The 23,745-nt window shown below is 34.2% G+C and overlaps 1 long non-coding RNA gene across 2 annotated transcripts in view; it reads right to left on the bottom strand.

The window, feature by feature from the left end:
- Positions 1-23,745, bottom strand: part of LOC108586340 — an 80,928-nt gene that overhangs the window by 6,240 nt on the left and 50,943 nt on the right. The gene's annotated exons all lie outside the window — the stretch shown is intronic.

The raw sequence follows: 23,745 nt of genomic DNA, 5'->3' as shown, positions 1-23,745 counted from the left end.
GATCCCATAAGGTCATAATACTATATTTTTACTGTACCTTTTCTGGCATGTTTAGATATACAATACTTGCCATTACAATTGCCTACAATATTCAGTACAATAACATACTGTAGAGGTTTGTAGCCTAGGAGCAATAGGCTATATACCCCACAGTCTAGGTGCGTAGCAGGCTATACCACCTATGCTTGTCTAAGTGCACTCTATGATGTCCATACAAGGAGAAAATCGCCCAGCAACACATTTCTCAGAATGTATGCTTGTTATTAAGCTGTAAAAGGATTCATTTGTTTCATATCTAAGTGCATATGAAAATACACACATTACCATGAAAATATAAACTATATATCTATTTAATTATGAATAATCAATACCGTTTTTAAGACTATGAATAGGTAATTGTGGAATTGTAGAGTTGTCATAGTATTTTACATAAGACTATGATAAATTGAAGACATAGGAGGCTGACATTATTTTGAAAAGTACACAGTAACCATAAAGCTTTTAGTCAAACCAATGAAATGAAACAGGATGAAAATAAACAGTCATTTGAAGATTATTAGCATATATTAATACGTTAGAGAAATAGAGACAGAAGAGAGAAATAGAGTTTCTACATATGAGAACTGTATTCTGTAATAAGAGAATAACAATTAGAACAAAAACATTCCTAAAATATACAGAGACATAATTTTATTATAAGGTTGTTTCCTTGAATACCAAGTTTTTTAAATGGAAATTTAGTCATATACTTGGAATATAAAAAAAATTTGTGGATAAATAAAATAACCTACAAATGTCTGCATATGTCTCCTACATAAGCAAAAAGAAAATCAGGTTCACTTCATCATCTTCTCTCTCAGTGTGAGAAGGAAGTAGATGTTTCTAAAGAGTAGGGCAAGGATGTCCAATCTTTTTGCTTCCCTGGGTCACACTGGAAGAAGAATTGTCTTTGCCACACATAAAATACACTAACACTAGCTGATGAGTTAAATAAAATAAAAACTCAAAGAAAGCTAGTAACATTTTAAGAAAGTTTAAGAATTTGGTTAATGGATTCCTCAGCAAATTAACGCAAGAAGAGAAAACCAAATACTACATACATGTTGTCACGTATAAGTAGGAGCTGAATGATGAGAATACATGGACATATTTGTGGGAAACCACTCACACTGGGGCCGGTCTGAGGGTGGGGGATGGGAAGAGGGTGAGCTTCAGGAAGAATAAAGCTCATGCATGCTGGACTTAATATCTTGGCGATGGGATGATCTGTTCAGCAAACCACTATGGCACATGTTTACCTATGTAACAAACATGCAACATCCTGCACACGTATCCCTGAACTTCAAAGTTGGTAATCGAAAAAAAAGAAGAAGCTGAAAAAAATTAATTCAGTTGCAGGACAGCCATTTTGTAAACAGGACAATAAATAACTGCTGACACTAAAAAAAAAAAAAAAAAAAATTACAAATTCATGTTGGGCCACATTCAAAGCCGTCTTGGGCTGCATGGGGCCCTCAGGCTGTGGATTGGAAAAGCCTGGAATAAGGCAAACATTATTTCACATAAAATATTCTCCATTTTGAAGAAGCCAGGAAGTTTGGATGGGATCGACCTATTTCTCAGTTCCAAGTATTATTGATAGCAACTCTCTCGCTACTGCGATTATGCTGCCTCACAGCGCTGAGGAGCCAACCCAATAGGTGTTATCCTGTTGGGTGAAGCGACTGTTTTCCGAGGCGAGCTTGGGAACCATATCGGTGAATCAGAGAGCAGTTCAAGAGTTCTGTAAGGTGGCTGGAAATAGTAAAAAGTGGAAAACAACTCAGCTCTGGATAGTGTTATGTATAGATGTAAACTCTGAGACTAATACAGACGTTCTGCTACTGGTAGGGAAACCAGCCAGAGAAGGCCACCAAAAAAATAAAACCCAGAGTGTAACCACAGCAAACCATATATCAAAAAATATATCATAATATGTATCAAAAATTATACAAAAAAATCAAAACGATAAAAAACTGTGTCGAATATAAGGCAAAGTAAGTTTTTTATTCGTTTTTTAAATCATTGGATCTGAGGTGTAGAACTGGACTATTAGAGTCAAGGTATGGAGTGACTTAATTTTTTTCCTCTCAATGGACTAAATTAATTAATAACAAACATATATTACTTTAAAATACTTTAAAATAAAAAATATAATTTATGCAACATTTTTGAATCTGCACTCATTTACAACATCAATATCATCAGGAACTTTAACAAGTATCTTTCAAGAGGCCAGGCTCTGTAGCCAGGCCACTGCTGTTTTAAGAGCATGTACTAGCTTAACACTGCACATCCTTAATACCTCTATGCCTTAGTTTATTCACCTGAAAAGAGACAAAAGTTGTACTTACCCCAATATGGTTTTCTGATGATTGAACAATGCAGTATAACTATTATCCTTAAAACAGCCTTGACCCATAGAAATTATTCAATAAAAATTGTTAATATAATCACTATTACAATTACTATTATTGTCTATTATAAGTAGTAGTATTTTGCTAATGTCATCTAAAGGGTATCATTATGATGATCACTGTTTGTTACCCACACTCACCATTAGCATTTAAGGATTTTCATCAGTAGAGTTACTAGATAATTAAACATGTACTAAAATATGTATGACTTTAGGAGGCTGAGGTGGGCTGAGACCAGCCTGGCCAACATGGCAAAACCCTGTCTCTACCAAAAATACAAACATTAGCTGGGCCTGATGGCACACACCTGTAATCCCAGCTACTTGGGAGGCTGAGGCAGGAGAATCGCTTGAACCCAGGAGACAGAGGTTGCAGTGAGCTGAGATCATGCCACTGCACTCCAGCCTGGGCAATGGAAAAAAAAAAAGATAGATAGATAGATAGATAGATAGATAGATAGATAGATAGATAGATAGATAGATAGATTTTTATATATTTATTTATATATATTATTATTTCTAATAATCAAACAATCTATTTTTGTCAAAGACAGCTTTGTAGAGCTTTGATCTGACTTGTCTATGAAATACTGGCATTGTCTTTTCTTGCAGACAGAATATATCATATTCACATCTGTCCACTTAATAATATGGAATTACATTACAAATTGTAGTAGAATGAGAAACTGGGATTTCATAATGTTAGACACTGTGTGGCTGAAGTTGTTCAATCTCTTACCTCAGATTTTTGTAGAGGGTAATTACTTTAGTAACATCTTTTTCTGTCTAAATATTACTAAATTTATGACCCAACTTCCTAAGTGTTTTAAAAATAAAACTATTTTGGTTCAGATAGCAAAGAACTGTGAGATGTTCTCTGCTTTCAAGAATGGCTCCCTGAGTTTGAAATGTAACAGCTGTAAAGCCTCAGAGACTCACAGTTAAAATGTGTTTCAAACTGACTTGCAGTATTAAATGCACACTATTTATTTTAGAAAATGTGCGTAGGCATACTAAGTTAAAAATATCTTCAGAGTGGGCATATATGCTAATTAATATATTTTCTACAAGTATGTTTATATGTTGATAACATAAATGCATGCACACACACACAATAGCTGTTTATATGTAGGTAAAAGAGAAAAGGTTAAGAGAGAAAATATATAAGGAAAATAATTCAGGTTTAAACATTTTTGTAAAGTCACAATTTATGCTACATAAAGCTTTGAAATAAATTCATTATAATGTCAAGCTAATTTGCTATGTTTTACAATGATATTTTCACAATAATGCTACACTTGGTTTACTAAAAATTAAACTACCTGAACTTTTTGAGTATGAGTAGTCGGAATTTTCCATTTCTTAGCCTTTACTAGATGAAAGATAGTTTTAATATTTGTAAAATACAGGTATATAAATACACATAAAAAATAGTTAATAGTTAGAATGTGGGTTGAGTCAGTATCCTAAGGTCTAAATCCCAATTCTAATATATAACTTGTTAACTGTATCACTTTAAGTATGTTGCTTAATGTTTGTAGACTCATTTTTCAAATATGTACAAAGGAGCTAATAGTAATACTTATATTACTGGTTATTCTGATAATTGATTTAAATACATATGTAATATACTTAAAAGTACCTTACTTATACTAATTACTCAATAATAATCTATTATTATTAATCCATATTAACATGACTGTGTGCCTTTACATGACCACAAAAAGAGTCTCAAAGGATTTGTCTATGGTTTTTAATATAGGTTGTTTTTTATAAGACAGCTGGGTGCTGTAAAAGAGGGCGGGACAAGGAAGTCCGAGCCAAACAAAAGAGAAAATAGACCAAAAGTTCTGCCCACATGATATATGATATCCAGGTAAACTGGAATTTCAAATAAATACAATATTTTAGTATCATCTGCCCAATGTAATATTGGGGCATACATATAATAAAAATGTATTTTTGTTTGTCTGAAATTTATATTTAACTAGGCATCCTGTATTTATTTTAAATTGATTTTTACTAAGTCAGGCAATCTTATACCAACCCCCCCAAAAAATCATACAGCATATGTGATATAATCCAATTTATGTAAACTAACTCATCTTTATTTGAGCATTTTGTGTACAAATATAAATTAGATTATTTAAGCATATTTTTAATCTACAGGAATTTGTATATTATAAAGAAAAATATAAAATATATATACTATAGGATATATAGTATCATTCTCTCACATTACAATCAGGCAAACACAAATCCATTATGTATATATAAACATATATACACATATACATATATATACACACATACACATATATTTTTTAAAAAGAAGATAAGTTAAAAAAAAGGAACTATTCTGTTCAGTGCAAAATCCATTTATAAAATAAATCTCAGAATTGAAGTTGCATTAGCTTACACAATGTATAACTGGGAAGAATTGTGTTAATTTTGATATTCCCTAAATTCCATCATTCAAATCTGGTAATATGGCGTTTAATAGATGCTGGATCTGAAACATATAATCAAATTTTTATATCTCAATATGAGAATTTGATTATATAAGCATAGTGGATTTAGTGTGATACCTACGTTGATCTAACCCCCCCTTCTTCCCATTTAAAGAAGTGTAGGCTAACACAGTGTCACGATTTGGGCTTCTTATTAAACTCAGGAATTAGCAAAGGAAAATTAATTCACTTAATTAGCTGCAGGTGAATGCCTAAGAATTTTATGTATGCATCATATATTCAAAACTATTATCTGAAATCCTCTGAGACCGACTTCAGGCAAAGCTGGAGACAAAGCTGGTTCGGTGATGAATCAACTACAGCAATTTTAGGAGAAATTCAGAAATTATCCTGACATTAGTCATTAATTAAATTTTTATTTTTGAAAATGATAAGGACCTTCAATTGCTTCCATGTAACCATCAACTCTTTGTTTACTAAATTCTAACTGTGCCAATGACTCATAATTTCTGTTATTTTCTGTATTTTTCTTCACTTTAATACATAAGTTTAACACAGAGGAAGTAAAAATCTACTTTATATAATATTTGGCTGCCATCATTAATACTTTCCAGTAGGACTGCTATAAGTTTATAACATTAAGGTAATTATTCTAATTGCATCAGCAACTTTAACTGTTAGTTAGTGTTTCTTCTTGGTGCAATTACATGGAAAAGTGATAGCAGATAATCAAAACAATTAAAATGGGTGATGTAATTGTTGAAGGATAGAAATTAGTCTTCAGAATTTTAAGCAAGGGTTAATTTATGTTCCAAGATACTTTTTAAAAAGTCTTTGATATGAATATTCACAGAGAAGGAAAGAAAGAAAGGGTTGTTTTTCTCTGTCTCATTATTAAAGATAGAAAGTATCCTAGTTTGCACACACAAAGATGAAACTAGTGACCCATAGTAAGTAAAGCACAAGGTTTGAATCGTTTTTCCAAAGCAGTCATCATTTTAGAGATGCAATCTCACATTTTAATTTAGTTGCTATTGCAGTTAATGATACACAGCAGTGGTGGCTTATTGAGGTGGGAAGTCAATCTGTGGTCACTTAAATGGAACAGAGCTAACTATAAGATCTGTAACTATGACCTCATTAATACCCTGCACTAATCAATTAAATTAACTAAATTCAAAAAAGATGTAATTATCAGTATCACCAATGTGTTAACAAAAACAGTTCATATCTGCTGAATGTTTCCAATGTTTTCTGAGATAGTAAGAAGCATCTATCTACCAAAAAAAAGTCAGTTTAAACATTTATAAATCATTTGTACAATTACTTTGCGTATAAGATGACCTCTAACTTGTTAATCTTAATGTTTCTTATTTTAATATTGTTGGGACATTTGTAATGGGAAAATGGGATCTATTTATGCTATAAAAAATATATTCTCAATAAATCCATGTACTTTACCACAGATTTCCTGTCTTTTCTGACTTTAATTTCTTGGCCTACCCAGTGCCCTTTTGGTTTCAATAAACAAAAACCCATTCAAGTTTCAAAATAAATGAACAAAAAGGATGAGATTAGACAGAAAGTTTATTTTAAGGTCAGCAAGATCTCACAGAATCAAAGAACTAAAATAGGAAAGCTTCATGTTCTGGCAGCACAAAGTCAGAAACATGGGCTCATCTCCTTATCCCCCTGACTCTGCAGTCTGTCTATACTTCTCTTTTCCAGCAGTTCTGCTTCCTTCTGTGACAGTTTCTATATTTCCTTAGCTCATTTCAAAATTTTCCATCATGATGATTTTTAAGAAAATAAAAGTGTGAGATAGCTCCATTCTTCAAATAAAAAGAGTTTTAGCTGGGCTTATGGTGGTGACTTTGGTGTTCGCCTGCCCTAGACCTTTTAGTATGACCAGATTGATTAATCACGCGGTCTCTGGGGCTGTGAATAGAAGCAGATCCAGACCACCACCATCACTGCCCCCTTACAGAGCGGTGGACTGAATTGCAGAAAATTATGGGGAAAGTGGTATTAATCAAACTTGAGAAAGTCTGGCACTACAACTTTTTGGCCATTTGAAAAATCTGATCTTCATCCTAAAATCAAAGATGGAATTTATTCTTAAAGCAAATACTATATTTGTGCTTTGAAAATGCTTTGAAACTGCAAGGTTGAGAATGGATTTGAAAGGGATTTACAGTAAATTAAGACTGATAAAGAAGTTATTGCAACACTTCAGACAAGGGTTACCAATGGTATGGGCTAGGGTGGCAACAGAAGAAATGAAGGATAATGGGAAAATTTCAAAGCAATTTGGAGCCCAAGTCCAAGGACAAATGACAAATTAGAGGAGGCAAGGGAGGGCAGTGAGGGGGAGGGATGTGTCTTAGGTTTCTGGTTTTAGTTGAATGAATGGTATTATTCTAAAAAACACAGATGCATGAAGTTACGCACTGAATCTTACACTCTATTTAAAACCCCTATTGGGTATTGCCTAACACAGTTCTATATCCTCAGAAATCACATTATGACTCAAAATTCACTAATAATTTTTTGGGTTTTGTTTTTTGTTTTTAGATGAGGTTTTACTCTGTCATCCACACTGGAGTGCAGTGGCAAGATCATGGCTCACCTCAGCCTTGACCACCCAGGCTCAGGTGATTCTTCCACCTTACTCTACTGAGTAGCTGGGACTACAAGCATGTGGCCTGGGTTAATTTTTATATTTTTAGTAGAGATAGTGTTTCACCAGGTTCCCCAGGCTGGTCTCAAACTCCTGGGCTCAAGACATCCACTCACCTCAGCTTCCCAAAGTGCAAGGATTACAGGCATGAGCCATCATGCCTGGACAGAATTTTTAAGATTAATAATTTTTTTAAGTCACCATTTATGTATAAGGAATTAGGAGTTTTGAATTTTTATAAAATTGTTACTTGACATTTAATAACTGTACTTTTTTGAGATACTTTAGTACATGTATACAATGGGTAATGATTAAATCAGAGTAATTAGCATACTCATCACCTCAAACATTTATTATTTCTTTGTGTTGTGAACATTCAAAAATCTTCTTTTCTAACTTTTTTAATATGCACACTAAACTATCATTAACCATATTTACCATACAGTACTACAGAACAATAAAACTTATTCCTATTATGTAGCTGTAAGTTTGTATCCATTAACCAATCTTTTCCTGTTCTTCTCTCCCAGCTATACTTCCCAGCCTCTAATAATCACAATTTTACTCTCTATTGCCACTCAAATTTTATTGTCCTCCCATATGTGAGTGAGAACCTGTGGTATTTCTATGCCTGACTTATTTCACTTAACATAATGTCCTCCAGCCTCATCTGCATTGACAGTATTTCATTCCTTTTTATGGCTGAATAGTATTCCATTGTGTATACATTCCACATTTTTTAATCCATTTGTCTGTTGATGGACACTTAGATTGATTACGTATTTTAGCTATTGTGAATAGAGCTGCAATGAATTTCTGGGGGTGCAGGTATCTCTTCAATATATTGATTTCCTTCCATTTGGATAAATACCCAGTAGTGAGATTGCTGGATCATATGGTAGTCCTATTTTTAGTTTTTGTAAAAATCTCTATGCTGTTTTCCATAGTGCTTATAGTAATTTATATTACCCCCAACAGCGTAGAAGAGTTCCCTTTTTTCAGTACCCTCATCAGCATTGGTTGCTTTTTGTCTTTTTGATGATAGCCTTTCTAACTAGGGTAAGATGATACTTCATTGTGATTTTTATTTGAAACTTTGAAAATCTTAAGATTGCTAAGAAGGAGTATGGTAGACTAAATAATGGTCCCCAAGAGATATCCACACCCTAAACTCTGAAACCCGTAATTGTTACCTTAAATGACAAACAAAGGCTTTGCAGATGCAATTCTCAAGAGATGGGGATATTATCCTGAATTTTTCCAACAGGCCCTAAATGTAATTACAAGTATCTTTATAAAAGAGAGGCAGAGGAAGATTTGGTAGATAGAATAGAAGGCAATGTGACAATAGAGGCTGAAAGAGAGATGTAGCCACAAGCCAATGAATGCCAGCAGCTGCCAGAACCTAGAAGAGGCAAGTGATGGATATGGATTCTCCCCAGGGGGAATGTGGTCCTGCTGGCTCTATTTTTCCAGGCAACACTGATTTTGGATTTTTGGTTTCCAGAACAGACAGAATAAATTTCCCTTACTTTAAGCTACTAAGTTTGTGATAATTTGTTACAGCAGCCATAGGAAACTAATGAAAGCAGCTTTTTGAAAAGCAGATTTTTGAAAATACTTAATATCCATACCCATGACATAAGTATCTTCTGATACAGCATTAAAAATGTTTAATTCAAATGAGAATATTTTGTTTCATTGAAGTATATCTGTAGTTCTCCTACACAATACAGCCAAAATACAGGTGATACAGGCACCTCAGACATAATTATCAGAAAACTGCAGATATATATTTTGTAGGATTTAAAGGCCTTACTGCAATATTAGCATCAAGTTGAAATTCAAATAGCATGTTTGTAGGTAAATAAAGTGAATAAATATCCTTGATTTTTTTGTAATGCATACAAGTTTATTCAAATAGCTTATATAGTTTAATCTAAACTCAGTTTTGGCAACCATTTGATTAATTAACTATACCCTTCTACCAGCATTACCAGCATAGACCCAGCTACAACACACCAATCTTAGAAGCAGTACCCTCAGAACCATAATTTTAAAGTTCTACTTTATTGTTTTAGATTTATTTTAAGGAAGATAATGGTATTGGAAACCCATTTTCTTTCTCTTTTTTTCTTTTTTTTGTGAGATGCAGTCTCGCTATGTTCCCCAGGCTGGAGTGCAGTGGCATGATCTCAGCTCACTGCAAGTTTGCCTCCCAGGTTCAAGCGATTCTCATGACTCCAGCCTCCTGAGTAGTTGGGACTACAGGCACACCCCACCACATTCAGCTAATTTTTATTTTTTTGTATTTTTAATAGAGATGGGGTTTCACCATATGGTCCAGGCTGGTCTTGAATTCCTGGCCTCAAGCGATCAGTCCGCCTGGGCCTCCCAAAGTGCTGGAATTACAGGTGTGAGCTTCCACGCCCAGCCTGGAAACCCATTTTCAATTATTTTTAGACTATTCAAATGTTAGACTATTCAATTATTTTTAGACCTAGCATGAGTCAAACATAAATTATAAATATAAAATGGTACCTAGAATACTCTATGTAACTTAATTTGTGGGTAACAAGTAGATAATTAAGACTTAATAAATTTTCAAGTATTACCTTACCAAACAATAGAAGAAAATGGTGAGTATATCATACACAGATGACTGAAGGTAAGAAAATAGTTGCCCCTGCTAATCTGATATGTATGTTTATAAGGAATACTTTTTAAAGGCGTTTTTCTCAACATGAATTCTGTGTAAGAAGCAAGTAATCATACAGAACAATTTCAGAAAACATTATTCCACGGCATAGGTCTCAAGAGATGTTTATAAGCTGATAAAAGACCTAAAACTAATGGAAGTATTGATGATAACAAAATCAAGTATAAAATGTAAGCAGGGATTTCTTATCTTGTGTTTTCAATCATTTTTCCTAAGTCAATAATTAAATGGAGAGCATATTTCTTTCTTCATATTACATTGGTGATTGCATTTCACTCTTATTGTACCCCAGAGATGATAGAATGGTTCTGTAGGTGTGCCCAAACTAAAACTACTAGTGTTGGTTAACAATGGCACATATGTTACAAAATTCTATTATAAATTGCTTTCGTAGTTCTGAGATAGCCCAATGTATTTTATTAATCAGACATCCAGACATTTAATGCTTTAGCTACTCAAAATAGTTCCAAAGTGAATGATCAATACAATCTCTTCATTGAAAATATGTATCTCTTCAGGAGGAAGTTTGAGATTTATATCAACATGAGAAGTTAAAGAGAAACAGTTTCTTTGTTTAAAGAGATTAGCAATCTTCCCCAACAGGCAAATATACAGCCATTTCCACCACCAAAGTTTCAACACATGCTTAACCACTCTGATACTTTAGTTATTTGCTCTCTTCTCCATTGACTATGCTACCTGTGGGTAAGTCTTCTATTTCAAATGTTTGGTTCCCATGTTTCATGCTGGTTTTTTTTAAAACTTCAAATGACTAATGATTCTAGATTTTCTCTTCATATTTTTAAATAGACTAGATTGAATAGTGCTGGCAACTGGGGAGTTGTCTAAGCAGGGCATTAAACAACACTGTTCCCTATCATTCCCCCAGAACAAAGTCAATGCCTTGTACATTGTACAATGTACTCCTTGTACATACATAGGAGTACTATGCAAATAATAAGTTAATAATTAAAAAATGAACAAATAAAATACAAAAACAGATTTTAGAATCAAAAGCAATCATGTTTATGCATAAAGAAAATAGGGAGTAAGATTTTTGGATATTACTTAGTATATAAAATAGAAACTATAAAATTACTGAGATAAATAATGCACAAAAACGGAGGGAAGAAGTCTGTCTAAAGGAAAAACGGATTTCTAAAATATAGGAAAGGAACATCAGAGGGAGATATAATTTCCAATAATTTTACAAAGAGAAAACACTAATGTGGGTTAAAAATTTTCCCAAAACTGTCTACATGATGGAAAAGAAAACTCAAAGGCTCACAGAGGCAGCTCAAAGACACAAGTCTTTAGCACACATTAGCCATTTTTTATACACAAAGTCAACTTGGATGCAATGATTGTAAAGCGGGCCACTATTGAACAATGTCTTTGAGCCCTTCCATCATATTCCAGAGATGTGATAAAGATAAGTGCATAATATGCTCATTTGCCCAAATTTAGTACAAAAGAGATAGGGAGTGATCTAACTAAGGTTACTTTAATTATGATAATATATTCAAAAGTAAGGAATTTCATATCTATGAAGTAATAATTAGCTTCATTGAGTGGGTTAAAAAGTAAGGCACCAACATGTATTTTTATTAGAGCACATCTGTTTTGTGATAGAAGAGATAGTGCAGAGGACAAGGAATTATTATTATTGGGTTCTTTGTCATCCTGGCACTCCTACTGACCTGCTAAATGATATTGTGAGGCCACTAGAACTCTCAAGATTACATTTTCCTCATATTTATGCTAGGAGGAATACACTTATATTAAATAATTTTTAAGATATTTTCTATGAATAAGGATTATTTTTAACTTGTAATTCAGGTATGAACCCTCTAATATTTTCTGATCATCTGTCTATTTATCTCATTTCACTATAAGATAAAGAGTCACATATTATCATCACTTTCCTTATTTTATCATCATACTAGGTTAAAAATAGCTTTATTTTCCAGTAACAATATTATCACTTGTGATTGCCAGAATGATAGGACTGTACAATGATGCAAGTCTTTTAGTTTTCTTAAGGTATGACATAAATAAATATATTTTATCTATAGTTCACTTGAGCTCAACAAATTGCTTTTACCATTTACCACTTAAAAGTCTTAAGTATACCAGATGATTAATGGATTAATAACTCAAGGTTGCCTAAGGTTGCCTGCTATTGAGGACAATATGGAATATATAAGCAAGATTGGAAAATGAAGTGTCATAAGATTCAAGAAGAGCATGAAATGGAGAAATGTCTCATGAAGCTGATTTTATTTGAGAGAGGTCTTAAACACTGGGCTTATTTCAACGGTGGCTCTAAATAAAAATGAATTGCCATGGAGAGAAAACCGCTTGTGCAAAGGCATTGGAATGGAAAAGCACAGATTGCATTTAAGGAGCGGTTTATTGGGTAGTTTAACTGAGGAAGGAGTTTGAAAAGATTTTTTAGGACTCTTTTCTATAAATATTGCAGACTATTCTAAGACACTTGCATATAATTTTCTGTACTTTATTAAAATTAATTTAGAACTTACCCAACAATAGTAAAACAGAAAGGTACATTTCATAGAGAGAAATTATCCTAATAAAGGACCCTCACAATGTGAAAAATGCCTGATGGTCGTTTTTGTCGATGTCCTGTGGGTAAACTGAAACACATAATCATGTTCCATTCATCTGGTAGGGTTAGCTGATAATTGTGGTTTTCAAATAACTCAGTTCTAATGTTAATAGTTGCTCAAATATTCTATATTAGTATTTCCCGGGGTGAGTTCCATGGAACACTTTATATAAATGATGCACTAAAGATAACCTTTTTATAAAAAATATCTTGACTGTACACAGCATCTTAAAATTCCAAGAAAGAAAAATTAAAAATAACTAAAATGTATTAAACATTAACTACATATTATGGTACCATGCTAAGAACTTAACATGAGTTTTATTTGTTAATTCTCACAGCCACATGCTTTTTGTAGGCACTATTATTATTCTTGTTTTACAGGATAGGAAATTGTGAATTGGTAACTGGCAGCATGATGCCAGGAACCAGGATGTTTCATTCCAATATCCTTGTGATTCTTAGCTTTTTTGGTCAGAAAACTTCTTGTGGGGATCATTTCTGATGAAAAATGGTAAATGCCTGTGTGCTTCTTTTTCATGATAGCATAGCTTACCAAATATTTGTGACAAAAATCCAGAGGAGACTAGTCACATTCGCTTATTTTATTAATTTTCATGGTGTCTTTATATTTGATAACCAAATCAAAACCAATTAATAAATCTAAAAAAAAACCAGCTTTAGGTATTTTATCTAAAATGTAATTTTCAGTTTCTCAAATAGGCAACAAATTTTGCATGTTTGTTTTTTTTTCCAGGAATTTACTTGATATATAGTTTAGTTAGACAAATAAATATATCTTCCTTGCAAGAGTTATGATGAGCACCCTGTAGACTTGAAGTAGGCAATTGAACACATACAGGAATCATATTTCCGTAAACTTCTTCTGTACCTTACACTAGAGGTACTGCATTTACATGACCATATTTAAAAATAATTTCCAATGAATTTAAAAGAAAAATAATTTGGAATGTTATTTACTCATTTTTATAAGAGTGACTTCTGTATCTTTATGGAGTTAAGAAGAAGTGAAAAACAAAGTTTCACTGGAGACTATTTGTTTTCTTTTTCCTTTTTTTTTTTTTTTAATGAAGTTCCAAGACTGGGAAAAAGAAAAGAAGACGTAGCCTGACTTCTCCTCCTTCACTATTTTTTAAAGTTTTATTTTATTTAGCTGACCCATAATTAGCTAGATATTTATGGGGTAAATATTTATGGAGTAATGTCAATATATGAATGCATTTTGTAATGATCAAATCAGGGCAATTGGTAAATTCTTCACCTAAATATTTATTATTTATTCATGGTGAGAACATTCTAAGTCCTCTCAACTCACTATTTTGAAACATATAATATGTTCTTATTAACGATAGTCACCCTTCTTTTGCAATTGATACAGTTTTAATACATGTCCCCAACCAAATCTCTTGTTGCATTGTAATCCCCAATACTGGAGGTGCAGCCTGGTGGGAGGTGCTTGGATCATGAGGGCAGATCTGTCATGAATGGCTTGGGCTATCCCCTTGGTGATAAGCTCTCACACTGAGTACACACAAGATTTGGTCATTTAAAAGTTTGTGGTATCTCCCACAAACCCTCACTCTCTCTCTCTCATGCTTCTAGTTTTGCCATGTGATGCACCTGCTCTCACTTCACCTTTCACTATCTCTCATGCTTCTAGTTTTGCCATGTGATGCACTTGCTCCCACTTCACCTTTCACTATGAGTAAAACTCTCTGAGGCCTCCCCAGAAGCCATGCAATGACAGTGCCATGACTGAGCATCCTACAGATCTGTGAGCCAATTAAATCTCTTTTCTTTATACATTTTCCAGTCTTATGCATAATATTGGTACTGAGTAGATGGGCATTACTATAAAGATACCCAAAAATGTGAAAGCAACTTTGGAACTTGGAAACGGGCAGAAGTTGAAATATTTTAGGGGGCTCAGAAGCCAGAAAGATGAGGGAAAATTTGGAACTTCTTAGAAACTGGTTAAACAATTGTGATCAAAATGCTGATAGTGATATGGACAGTGAAGTCTAGGCTTAGGAGGTATCATATGGAAATGATGAACTTATTGGAAACCAGAGCAAAGGTCACATGTGTTATGCCTTACCAAAGAACTTGGCTCCATTCTGTTTATGCCATAGGGATCTATGACGTAGGAGCAAATAAATGACTTAAAGTTGGAATTTACATTTAAACAGGATGCAGAGCATTAAGGCTTAGAAAAATTGCAGGCTGGTCATGTGTAAAAAAAAAAAAAAAAAATTTGGTGAGGGGAGAAAAATTTAAGTAGTCTGGTAAGCAACCACCTGCTAGAGATATTTGTGTAACTACAAGGGAGCCAAGTACTAATATTCAAGACAATGGGAAGAAGATCTTGAAGGCATTTCAGAGATCTCTCAGACAGCCCCTCCCATCACAGGCCCTGAGGCCTACAAGGACTGAACAGTTCTGTGGGCCAGGCCTGGGGTCCCACTCTCTCTGCAGCCTTGGGACACTGCTCCTCCATCCCGGCTACTCTGCCTCCAGCCTCTGCTCAAAGAGTCCCAGGTATAGCTTGGGCTTCTGCTTCAGAGGATACAAGCTGTAAGCCTTGGTGGCTTCCACATGATGCTAAGCCTGTAGGAGCACATAGTGTAAGAGTTAAGGAGGTTTGTCAGCCTCCACCTAGATTTCAGAGGATATATGAAAAAGCCTGGGTGCAAGGCAGAAGCTTGCTGCATGGGTGCAGCCTCCACAGAGATCCTCAACTAGGGAAGTGTAGAGGGGAAATGTGGGGTTTGAGGTCCCAAACAGAGTCCCCACTGGGGCACTCTACCTACTGGAGCTGTGGGAAGGGGTCCACTATCCTCCAGACCTGAGAATGGTAGATCCACTGGCAACTTGCACACTGCATCTGGAAAAAAATAAAGGCACACTTAACTCCACCCCATGAAAGCAGCAACAGAAGCTGAACCCTGAGAAGCCACAGGGGTGGAGCTGCCCAAGGTCTTGGGATCTGATCCCTTGCACCAGTATGCCCAGGATGTGGGACATGGAGGCAAATGTGATTATTCTGGAGTTTTAATATTTAATGACTACTGAATACCTCTGTGTTTTGAAGCTTAATGCGGCCTGTAGCCTTTTTCTTTTGATTGATTACTCCCTTTTGGAACAGGAATGTTTACCCAATTCCTTTATCCCCATTGTATCTTGAAAATAAGTTATTTGTAATTCTTCAGGCTTATAGGTGAAAGGGACTTGCCTTGTCTCAGATGAGACTTTGCTTGAGTTAACATTGGAATGAGTTAAGACTTTGAGAGACTGTTGGGACAGTATGACTGTATTTTGCAATGTGAGACAGAACGACATTTGGGGAGTCAGGAGTAAAATTACATGGTTTGAATATAGGTTTACACCAAATCTTATGTTGAATTGTAATCCCAGTGTTGGAGGTGGGGTCCAATGGGAGGTGTTTGGATCATGAGAGTAGATTCCTCATGAATGCCTTGGGCTATCCCCTTGATGGTAAGTGAATTCTTGCTCTGAGTTCACACAATAAAGGGTCACTGAAATTGTGTGGCACCTCTCTACCTTTCTCTCTTGTTCTTGCTTTCACCATATGATGTACCTGCTCCTAATTCACCTCCCACAATGAACAAAAGCTCCCTGAGACCGCGTCAGAAGCCAACCAATGTTGACACCATGTTTGTACAGCCTACAGAACCACGAGCCACTTAAACCTCTTTTCGTAATAAATTATCCAGTCTCAGGTATTTCTTTAGAGCAGTTGCAAAAACAGCCTAATACAGCAATCAAATGCCAAAACTTATTTCTCCTAATGGTAACTTTGTCATTTGAGACTCTTTATGTGCTCTATGTTTTTTAGTACTCTTCTGGATTAGCTATAATCTTAATGTGACAATTATGCATTTTTATGTTCATCTGATGCAAATTAATCTTATTTCCTTGCCATCAATTATTTTGGAGCCTTAATATGTAATGACTGTTCTGCTGTGTTTCAAACTTGCTTGAGGCCTGCAGCCCTTTTCTTTTGGCTCAACAGAAGGACTACATATGGAAAGACTACAATTCTTAGTGCTTGTTTTACTTAGTCTGGGCCATATCATTGAGATCTGACCAATGGGATGTGCTTGGAAATTATGTATACATTCATACGTTTCATAAAGCATCCTAGCTGAGCCTCCACACTTTATCTTAATTCATCTGTCAGACAGCTGAGTGCAGAGAATACCTGGAGGATACATCAGGATGAGAGCCACAGGATTGAAAAATTCTGGGTCCCTGTTTAAGTACTTTAAATAGAATTTCTCAGTGGAGCCTCCAAACTCAAATGGGACTGTGAGAAATAAAATTCCATTCGAGTTGCTGAGATTTGAGGGTTGTTTGTTTTAGAGGATAACACAACCTACTATGCTGTCTTTTTCTGTTTTATTTAAAACAAAAGTATATATGTGAATCTGCCAATGAAGTCTCTTAATCTATTTACAAATACTAAATCACTTAATGCTTACTACAACCTCATAATATAAGTAGTATTATTATCCAAATTATACAAAGGAGAAAACAGAAACACATGTTCACACGGCTAGTAAGTAACAAAGCCAAGTTCCACTCTAGGCACTCTGGCTGCAGAGCTTCTGATCTTAAATTCCGGCTATACTATCTGAATTTAAGTAACTATTCTTTTAAAGATTTCATGGGTTTTTTTTGGGTGGGAGCTACTTTGTGTCTTTCTATGTTTCTGAATATTTCAGCAGTTTTATAGCTGGCTAATTATGGAGAGACCAGAAGAGACATTGGCCTGAGTCTTACATTTAAGAATGACCCCAAATGTGACCTAATTAAATTTGAAATCACTGTGCTTTGTGTGTCTTATGATTGAATTAGTTAAATGTAAAATATTTAAATATCTGTAGCTCTATTTTCACTCTTCTTCACGTTCATTCAAATTACTAGGCAGCATTAATATTTGGAAGTGGCCCAGTCAAGCTCTTATTCTCTGAGAAGTCCTGTTTTGCACCACTCATTGATGAATACCTAAGAAAAACAATTTCCATTCTATGAAGCTCAAAATGAATTCAACAGACTATTTCACTGAGTATCTAAAAGCTTGTAGATGCTTAAGGAACATTCCATGGTGCCACCAGGTAAGCCTCTGACAAAACTGCAGTAGGCAGAGATAAGGAGAATAGAGAAGCTGAATATGTTCATTTACTTGTACTGAAATGAACTTAGAAACCTTTTATGTTCATCTAATTCTGGAAAAAATTACATAGATCAATCTTTTCTATATCCTGTAAGAAATTGTTAGGTCACATCTAAGTAGAAGTTGTGTTATTGACAAAGGAGATATTGGCTAGAGCATCTGTGCCACCTCTGGCTTATTTAGCAGCGAGTCATGGGATCTGTAACTTTCACTTGGCTCTACGGAAAAGAAAGGAAAGATCTGTGGCTAATGAAATGTCAAAAATGTAACATCTCTAAGGGTTTGGCTCAACCCTTCAGAGTGCATCAGAGGGTCAGCACCAAGCTTCAAGTTAAATCCCTTCACAAACTGAGATCTTTGGGTTGTGAAAAACATTCTTTTTTTTTTTTTTTTGCTTCATCTTTCTGTCAGTTATTTTTTTCTGCCTTCTCAAACTAAACTGTTTGTTGCTTTAACGAATAATTGTATCCACGGGATTTGAGATTACTGTGAATTGACTGTATGGAGTGCTGTCATTTTATAAGTGGCATGCTCATGCAACTTTTTTCAGATTGCCAATGTGTTCCTGAGTGGTGCTATTGAAATTGTATGTGCCTATGTTTATTTTTGCCTGTCACATCTATTAACTTTAATTATCCAAATTATCCTTTTGTATACAGTACTACCATTTATTATTTTATCTGTTATCTAAAAAGATGTTATCAGAGAGAATAATCAATTGAGTTAGCATCTCTTAAAAATGCTTTAGGTGGCATAATAAAAGAGACCAAAGAATGAGGCTGAATGGTTAGAATTTGAGTTTCAGAACTTTTTTCCTAATATTTGGATAAAAAATTGATGACCCTTAAAAGTTTTTGGGCCTTAGTTTTCTCATCTGTTAAACCAACATAAGAATTTCAGTGAAAGTATTATTATAATGTAAATAAATTGATAGTATATTTGAAAGCACTTACACACTAAAGTTTAGCACAAAGGTTTTTTTTTTTTTTTTAATTTACTATTTTTATAAAAGTAAATAAATGAAAAAAGGCCATATGGACTGTTATAGTCAAATTCAGTCATTATTATGAAACATGTCCCAGTTTGGCATTTTTGTAGGAAAGCATACTCATGTTTTAAAATGCTCTTACCAAATAACTACTGAATGTATATGTCATTGCAGAAGAGATTTTCAGTGTCTTTTATAAAATTTTACTCATTTGTCTATACTAATCTAAAGAAAACCTTAAGATGACAAATAAAGGTCTAAGAAAATATTCGTGTCATTATTTAACTTTGAACATAGAAATTTCAAATTTGGGGAAAAAAAACTATTTCCTTGAGAATTGGATGCATGATATGTAGCATCCATTTAAAATATAACTTCATCACTGACTCAGGCAACTTCATATCGTATTCTAATATCAGGTTCAAAAACACCTATTTAGAGTAAATTGATTTCTTATCATTTTTTTAATGACAGAAAATTTTTTTACTAAATTTATTTGGTATCCATTGTATTCACATTTTCTTGATTTTAGGAGTGTGTTCCACACTACTAATTATATTTACCGTAATACAGACATACCATAGCTCAAAATGTAGAAAAACTCAACATGTTAAATGGCAGCAGTATTTTTGTTAAAAACCAAAATCTCTTTCAACAGGTACACAGTCTGATATCTATATATGTCGAAGTTTTTTGAAAAAATGAAAATGTCCAGAAGTAAAATGAAAAGGACGGAAAGAGACCAAATGATATAATTAAAGTTAATTTAAAATTTTGAAATTAACCAAATTGCAAAATAAGGGCATAATGGTCACTAACTCTATATTTTCCTATTTCACAAAGTAATCAATTTGCCATTTAAAAATTTATATCATTCTATGACTTTTCTTTTGACCGATGTGAACTGTTATTAATGCTATGTTTTACAAATCAACAGGTATTTTTTGTGTCTATTTTAGCTTTTATACTTTTGAGTATGATTTATTATGTTTAGGACTTCATGTTCTTTCTAAAAGAATGTCTTTGCTTTTGAATCTCCCAATGAAAAAGAAACACAATATTATAAACCTAATTTTTCTAAAAGTCATAACATTAAAACTATCATAAAATATATACTATTTTTATGTGGACAAAATATATTCTGAAAATACATGCTACCTTCAGAGTTTTCTAAAAAACAACCATAGAATATTCATGTGAAAAATTTATTTATTTATTTATTTTTTTTTTTAAGACAAAGTCTCACTTTTGTCACCCAGTTTGGACTGCAGTGGTATGATCTCAGCTCACTGCAACCTCTGCCTCCTGGTTTCAAGTGATTCTCCTGCTTCAACCTCCCCAGTAGCTGGGATTACAGGCATGCACCACCACACCCAGCTAATTTTTGTGTTTTTAGTAGAGATGGGGTTTCAATATGTTGGCCAGGCTGGTCTCGAACTTCTAACCTCAAGTGATCCACCCACCTCAGCCTCCCAAAGTGCTGGGATTACAGGCGTGAGCCACTGCAACCAACCCAAAATTTAACTTGTTATTGTTTAAGTATGTTAACTATGCTTGCTCTGTTGATACATTAGGAATTCAGTGTTGAGGGTTGTTTTGTCTTGTTTTGCTCTCACAGACTATAGGTATTAGCTCATTCTTGTATTGCTATAAAGAACTATCTGAGACTGGGTAATTTATAAAGAAAAGAAGTTTAATTAACTCAGTTCCTCAGGCTATATAGGAAGCTGGGAGGCGTCAGGAAACTTACAATCATGGTAAAAGGTGAAGGTGAAGCAGGCCCATCTTACATGGCTGGAGAAGAAGGAAAAGAGAGAAGAGGGAGGTGCTACACACTTTTAAATAACCAGATCTGGAGAGAACTAACTCAGTATCATGAAAACAGCAAGGGGGAAATCCACTCCTATGATTCAATCACCTCCCACCAGGCCACTTCTTCAACATGGAGGATTACAATTTAACATGAGATTTGGGCAGGAACATGAATCCAAACCAGATCACCATAGATCTTATTTAACTTTTGAGCCAGTTACATGTAACAACGACCATGGAGTCAAGCAATAAATGAGGAAGTTTCTCCAGAAGTTTATAAAATTGTAGCTGTCTCTTCAAGCACTGAGGGGTGGCTGGTTAAGCAGGTTATGATCTTTCCAGGGTGATATTGGAGGTTGTTTAAATTGCAATTACAGTTTATAGTGCAGCTGTTAAAATCTACCAAACCAAATTTTCAGAATGACCTTTTCCATTTATCTAAGGAATTTTGCCAAATGTTTAATTTGTAGGCATCTCACTTGGGCACTATTACAAAAATACACCTTTAAATGAATTATCTCATCTTTAGCATTCACACACAATAATGAATGTCTGTAAGTGACCTATAGTTCCAGTGGAATTAACTCTGTTTTATATAGGAGATGCTGTCAGACATGTAACTTTAATTTAAATAATATACAATAATTACTAGCCCTCCGGAAAGGAAGAGTATATTTGGAATTTTTAAAATGTTTCTTAAAGTTACCTCATCAATATTAAGAATTCAGTTTTGGAAATCTGTCACATTGGAAAAAGCATTGAAACAGCAATGTCAGTGCACTTATCTAAGCCATGTAAATGTCAAGTAACATATGAACATAATGCATTGTCTCTTTTTAATAATTTTTATTTAGCCACATCTATATTAATTTATATTAATCCAAGAAATAAACATCACATATTTATTTTTTCTTCATTTAAACAAATAGTTACAATTAGCCAAATGGGAGAACACTGCTTAAAAATTGATTTAGCTATGGCTTGTCTTGCTATCAAAATGGGTTAGTCCTAAATTACACTAAGCAAATTGAACACTGTTTAAAACATGATTGATTTAATTAGCTACACCTCTTTTAGAGGTCAGGAAACATTGATGAATACCTGGAGGGCTCAATGCTACTACTGTTCTTATCAGTAAAATGATCTTCTCCATATCAGAAGTGTTCAACCAAGTCTGTTGAATAAATATACGTGTTTTTGCTAGCTACACCGACAGAATATTTAAATGATAAAATTTTAAGTATAAAATCAAACATCAAATAGAACCAACTCCAGACAATACTTTCAAACTTCTATAGAACATGCCATATAAATGTAAAGGTTGAGCCGGTATATTTTGTTGTGGTTGGAAATGAAGGCTCAGAGGGCATCAGTTGGACTCTAGGCCAGAGTAAGTCCTATGAGATCTTGGAAAAATTACTTAACCATTCTAAACTGGTTTCCTCATCTGAAAGTTGTGAAAAATAAATTTACTGGCCTGCTAAAGTTTTTGGTAGGATAATAGCAAATAATGAGGAATAAGCTCTCAGTACAAAGCCTGGCAAATTGCAAATACTCCAGAAATGATAGGTATTATTATAGGTAAAATAAAAGTTAATGCAATAAACCAATATTCCTTCAAACAACAACTCAAACACACACCCTAGTTCGACTGCTTAAAGGAACATATGTGTCCAGTATCCATGCAGATAATCTAAATATCACAATGCCTATTTAGGATATTCTAATTTCCTTAGCTCCAGGGTCAAGCGTCTGAGGGCCAAGAAGTGGGGCCTTTGGAAGAAAGTAGACACAGATAGAAGATAAGTAAAAGCAAAGTGAAAGGAAATAGAAAATAATGACACACAACCTAGTAGGCCCCAGGAAGTAGCTTCAAATTTTGTTTGCCTTACCCTAGTTAATGTTCAAACCCAGAGTTAGATTAAACTATTATGATTCCCTTTTACAAATCAGGAAACTAGATTATAAACAAGCCAATTCCATTACCTGTAGTGAATCATCAGTAAGGGAGATGGGACTTCACCCCAGGTTCGTCTGCTCCTGAGTGGACCCATACTCTTTATGCTAAATTATATGGTCTCTTGTTAACAGAATTTCAGACATGTATTTGGACAGACTGTATTGCAAAATAAGAATCGGGATCATTAGACTGAGAAGGGAGTCTCATCTAAGTAATTGAAGGGGAGAAGGTGGGAAATACTGCTTCAGTGGATCACTGAGGCAATGAAGCCTCAGTAGTTGAAAGGTTATTGGAGCCTTGCACATGAACTTCATTTGCATTCCCTGCTCTAACAGTTCCTCTTGATGTAACATTGTTCTGGGACTTTCACCTCTCAAAATCTTGGTTAGTTTATTTTTAAAATGGAAATAGTAAGACAGCTTTGAGGACCAAGTAAAATAATACATTTAAAGCATTTAACATCAATTTTAATAAATAGCGAGGTGGTTATTTTGTTGTTACTGTTGTCATCATTACATTGTTTAAAAAGCCAGGGTAGTCCATGCACTGAAAGATAAAGCACATGATGGTAAAGAGGAAGAAAAAAATCAATCCCACTCTGAGCAGAGATGTAATAGAAATATGCATGGTAAGATGTAGACATGACCAGCTACAATTCAGCAATGCATGTCAGGTATCATAAAGCTAGAGGAATTAGTATACATAAACACATATTGAAAATAACCTCTTAAAAATAAAGAAAGCAATTTTGACTCTAATAAGATCTTCATAGTATTTGGATATTTGGCTAAAATAACTTCACTGTCTCCTGAA

This window comes from Papio anubis, chromosome 5 (assembly GCF_008728515.1).
Source record: "Papio anubis isolate 15944 chromosome 5, Panubis1.0, whole genome shotgun sequence".
NCBI classification, from domain to species: Eukaryota; Metazoa; Chordata; class Mammalia; order Primates; family Cercopithecidae; genus Papio; species Papio anubis.
This window is presented reverse-complemented; position numbering and strand designations above follow the sequence as displayed.